Source organism: Onychostoma macrolepis, chromosome 24 (assembly GCF_012432095.1).
Source record: "Onychostoma macrolepis isolate SWU-2019 chromosome 24, ASM1243209v1, whole genome shotgun sequence".
Lineage (NCBI taxonomy): Eukaryota > Metazoa > Chordata > Actinopteri > Cypriniformes > Cyprinidae > Onychostoma > Onychostoma macrolepis.
The window spans coordinates 18,385,167-18,391,166 of record NC_081178.1 but is presented as its reverse complement, the minus strand read 5'-3'; positions in this window follow the sequence as shown (position 1 = coordinate 18,391,166).

The window sequence follows — 6,000 nt, the reverse complement described above, 5'->3', positions numbered from 1 at the left end:
ATAGTGTCTACACTGAATTGAACTGACAATGTCATGAAATTTTGAACACTTGCTACACCTTTTTTATTTTTTTTTCTCTCTCTCTTAATGTATATGGTTCTTGAGGTTATGTACCTGATGAAAATTTGGTCATTATTTTGGTGCTATTTTGTGCAGAAGCAAGTGGAATTCAGCAGGGGGGAGTGTAACGGGACAAATATGTGCTTCCACTTGCTACATTTATTTTCATGTATGGCCCCTTTAATTGCACTCTCCGCCCAGATCTGGTAGTGTGATGAACTGGTTCCGGTAGGGTCATTTAGACTCGCGCCAGTCAAGAGTGAGAATGGCCGCGAATATGCACGAGGGTGATTCCTGAATCTGATCACCGCTGTTCTATATTGTCAACAGAATAAACATCTTGAGTGCGATTTGGTGTCCATCTGATTACAACACAACACAACGCAGAGACAACACTGTTACACCTGCATGCATTGTTTGGTGTGTTCCTCTGTACTCCTGCATTAATATGGAACGGTGATTAAACTGACTTGGAACTACCTGTGCATTAAACGGTTTTACTGCATACCTACCAGCCAATCAGAATCCAGTATTCAGACAGACCATGGTATAACTTCCTATAATTGATGTAATTCTGATTTATTTAAAGGGGCGGTTTACTGTTTTTTTTTTTAGGCTTGATTGTGTTTATGAGGTGCAGTCTAACATGTGTTCATGCTTCGTTTTATTTTAAAAACGCATTATTTTTCATATAATTTACCTTTATTCCACACCGCTCTGTCCCTTCTCTGACAAAGGCCTCGATTATTTCCTGTTTTTATGAAGCCCCTCCCTCAGAAATACGTGATGGGCTCTGATTGGTTAGCTGGCTCGGTGTGTTGTGATTCACTAAACCGCCGAGCGTGTTTTGAAGATGAACTTCGTAAAAAAAAGATGTTACGGGTTTGGAATGACATGAGGGTGCGTAATTAATCACATAATTTTCATTTTGGGTGGAATATCCCTTTAATTTTATTATTATATTGTTATTTATAATTTATTATCCCTTTTCATTATAATTTAATGTTTTATTACCTTAAAGGTAGGGTAGGTGATTTCTGAAAGACTAGCGATAGCAAGATAGCTTTGAGACAAGATCCCCACCCTCCCTGTAAACACTGTAAAAAATGCTTTTCTTACTTAGATTTTTGTCTTGTTTCCAGCCAAAATGTCAAAAAATTCTTAAATCGAGAAAGAATTTCTAAACAAGTAAAAATGACTGTCTTGTTTTCAGAAAAAAAAACAAGTCAAAATTAAGTGAGTTTTGACTTGAAATAAGTAAAATAATCTGCCAATGGGGTAAGAAAAATGATCTTGTATTCAATTTGAAATAAGATAATTTTGCTTACCCCATTGGCAGATTATTTTGCTTGTTCTAAGCAAAAACTCACTTAATTTTGACTATTTTTTTTTCTGAAAACAAGACAATCATTTTTACTTGTTTAGAAATTCTTTCTCGATTTAAGAATTTTTTGATATTTTGGCTGGAAACAAGACAAAAAAATCTAAGTAAGAAAAGCATTTATTTGCAGCGTAATCACTCTGCAAATCCATGCCTCCCTCAAAATAAACACACACACTCAGGCAGACCAGAGACTAGCCTACAACGTAATGAGAGACACCGTTGTTAGAGGATTGAATTCAACGCTGTCAGATTATCTCATTGTCTCATTATCTCATGAGAAAACATCCCAGGTGAAAAAGTACACATAAATGTATTAAAAATGTACTTGAAATTCAGATAGTATATTTATAGTACAGTTGTACTCTTAACTTGCTTACTTGAAGTGCATTACAAATGTATTGAATTGCATTTTAATATATTTTTTAAAAAGTATACTAACAGTACTTTGGTGATAAGTATATGCTTAGTTGCACTTTTAAGAAATATGCTAAAACACAAGCATATTTTTGTGACATTTTAGTGTATTTACAGAAATCATACTTATTTTACTCTTACTTAAAGTATATTTTATGTTTACTTTGTGTAAGAACATACTAAAATTATACAGCTTTTAGTGGGTTTAAAGTCTTATTTTATAAACCATATGTAGACCTACTGCAATATATTTTAAATATATATGTAATGAATATGTGCATCAGTCTGCTTTTGAAAAGGAAGATGTCTTAAAACATTTTTCAACATGAAAATCATTTGAATTTTGTGTCAGTACATCATAAATAGAATGCAGCATCAGTTTACTGTCAGATATTTATCGTGTCGCGCCATGCCACATCCAGTATAGACAGCATCACTGATAATAATAAGTTCTATTGCTGTGCCGCACTGCTCGCGTCCAGTGTAGACATGGTGTTAGGCAATCCAGTTATTTGGGCACTTTGAGAATAGAGAATAATTGCCATGTCTCGGGCATTCCAGCCTGCGTCTCCTTCAGACAAAGAAGTGGACTCCACAGGTGCTCTTTTTTATACCCGCAGTCGCTCCATTATTTACGTCATAGGCTGCCGCCTCCCAATGTCAAGTTCATTGTCGCTTTTTCATTCATGCTTCAGACACCGGTCATGCTGGAGGCATTCCCTATAGTGCCCTCTAGGGGATGCAGTGTCTCGTTCCCAATTCTCAGGGAACCATGGTTACATGCGTAACCTGAGACGTTCCATAGGAACTACCAGTGACGTAAGTGTACGCTGATTGGCCAAACACATACGAAACCCCAGCTACCCGACATTTTTAAAAAGCCATGTAAAAAATATTTACTCCATGAACATGGAAAACAGCAATAACGGCATTTACCTGTTGTCTGCAGCGTTTTAGTCAGATTTTCATGCTCTTTCAATCACGTAAATTATGCGTTTACATAACATCTCCGCTATCAACAAACCCACGACAAAAACAGCTCCAATCACAGTGTTCTCCATACACAGGTTGTTGATATTTGTAAATGCTGTGAATAAAGGCTGTCGGCCGCTTCAGAGTTCCTGCTGCTGGTGCGAACGCAACCCGGAAAACGGCCTGAGGGAGAAATTGGTTCTCTTGGAACGTCCCTGCTGGCTAGTTCCTAGAACTAAGTTCCTAGAACTACGCAGTGCAAATGTGCCTTTTGAGGAACCTGTGCTAGAGTAGGAGAATCCTTCCTAATATATCTTAGACCAATTTCAATGTCTCTGATAGGTTTTGTGGCAGTTGCCCTCCTCCTTTACACAATAATACAATTGTTACATTTTTCCAAACCAAGCACAATCATTTTTGATATACCAAGCTTGAATGTTACTCACCATTTTTTTCTGGATTCTTTTTTATAGATTGTTATTTCTTTTCTTGAACTCACAAATACATTTTCATACTTTTTCATAACTTCTACTGTGCGCCTGACAGCAAGCTTTCCTGAACTGATTTGTTATTTTTCTTTTTCTTTATCTCCTGTCAGGCTTTTGTGCAAATAAGTGACTGATGAATTATATCGACTTTGGAGAGTAGTTTGGTTTATGTTTTTCTTTTATTATTATTTTGTTTTCTGTGATGCTGGTATTCTCCATAACTGAAATACCCTGTATATTATTACAACTGTGGTTGTAGCATAGGTTAAGTTTGTGGCTTGTTATGTTCTGTGTATTGTGAGATGTAGTAACTATAGCAACCATGAGGCCCATTGCCACATGTTGCCAGAAGCTACCATGAAACGCTTATGCCGAGTTCACACTGCACGATTTTCAAACTCGTCGGATCGCTGTTGTTTTCACACTGTGTGACTATCTGGGGAAGCATTCAGTCGCTGCTGTGTTCACATTGCACGATGGATCGGCGACAGGGGCTTTCACATTGCACGATTTCACAATAGAAAGAATCGCCGACAACTCTGTCTGATCCGCAAACTACGTTTCACAACAAAACACACGCGAGAAGTGATAAGGAAATAACGCGAGAACCTGCCCCCAGCCCGTTGTTCTCCAGCGAGACTGGAAGTATTAAAAAAATATAGCCCGCAAATGGTCTGTGCGCTGATTTCCAGCTACAAAAACAAAAACAGATTATGCAGGAGGGAGATGCAGGGAACAGGGATTGTGTTCTGCAAAGAGTGGTAAATAATAATTTTGCAGTAACTGTTATGCTGATGTTGCGGCTGGTCAAGCGTTTGTGCTTGTTTCTGTATGATATAATTGTACATATTAAAATACTGATATGGTCTATAACTCCTCACCGAACTTCCCTCTGCCCTCTATCTTTGTCTCTCATTGGCTGAAGGTCATCGTGATGTAGTTTTCAGTCAGAAATCATTGCACACAGCGTGATTGTGAATCGCCGACAGCTCCAGATATTTAGCATGCCAAATATTTCACAGGCGTCGGCGACGTGTCGGCGATTCTCTCTGATCGCCTCTTTGGTAATTCACACTGCGCGATTGTCACTCGCGTGAACGAGCTCCGATTTGCCTCCGATGTCGGGCATTTGTCGGCGATTTATCAAAACCTGTCGGCGAGTGAAAAATCGGGCTAAAATCGTGCAGTGTGAACTCGGCATTAGTTTAAACACTTAGTTAAGGGTGACAGTTAAGATGTTTGTTGCAGTGCTCTTAAAGATATCCCTTGCTTTTTTCCTCTCAGGGATACCCCCAAGTCAAATCACCTAAGGGCTTTCATGTAACTGGGCACAGGTGCATTTTCGCTTCAATGAGGCCACCGTGGGAGAATAAAACACTCCAAACATGGCATCAGAATAAAGGCAGAATAAAACTGAGCCTTGTGTAACAACATAGTGTCTCTTCAAGCAAGACATTTTTCTTTCTACTACTTAAATGACGTCACATCCCCACAAAGAATACTAGCACATTATTTAAAGGGGAAACCCCTTTTTATTAGTGGAGTTCCTCCCATGAAATTTGCTACACCATGAGATGTATGTTGTTTGATAAGCAAAACACATCTTGTCTTGCCCTTTAAGGAATTTAACTTTCAAATATCTGCTTTAAATATTTTTTTGGTAAATATTCTCATGTAAAAATTTTAAGTTCGTAATTACTTTTCCTTTATCTACCTAGTTTGTAAAAAAAAAAAAAAAATTATTATTTGTGGGAAGATCACATGACAGCGATGTCCTAGTAGTCCTTCGCTCTGCTCACTCTGTCAAATATTATATAATACTGTCAGTAAATTTCAAACCACTCTATATTTAACCCATCATGAATACTTCAACAGTCAAAGACAATTGGAAGAGAGAGATTGAGCAATCGTCAATAAAAAAAACATTCAAAGATTCCACCATCTCCAGAGAGGATCTCGACGGTGCTATCGCTAACGGTATCAAGCTAGCACTTAAAAAGCAGCAAAGTACTTTGGATTCGGTTGTGGCCTCGACAGTAAGATATGCGGTAGACTCTGTACTGACCCCAGCATTGCGTGACCTGCGTGCGAACATACAAGCGACCAACAATTCTGTTAGGGACATATGAGATACGGACTATTTTAGAATAAAGTTTTAAAGTTATAAAGAATAAAGTTGATCTCTTTCTTTTACACTGGCTATTTTTAGTGGAAAAAAGGCCTATATTTATTGCAGTGTAAATACAATTGTCTGACTCGGCGAGTCACTGACGTATTTTAAAAATGAAACGTGCAAATCTTACCGTTTGCTTCCAGTTGTATCCTTCAAATACAGTGGTATTTTTCATAATGTTGTGGAGATGTCTTCACACGATATTAACACCTCTGTGCAGCTGCAGTTGTACAGTAAGTTATTATCATTGGACCTATTCAAACCGGACAATGGACCGTTTGACCACCGAGTATCCAGCAGTGTCGAAGTAAGTGCGCATCATTGATCATTGATCTCGCTAAAAATATTTTCTCATAACATGAGATCTGCAGTTTAAAGATGAATTATTGTGCACCTATAGCACTCCTCGCTGTCATTAAAACATAGCATGCCTCAGGAAAAGTGATCAAGTGCATCCATTATGTCTAAATTCATATAGCCTAATTTTTTTTTTACTTCTGCATAATGAC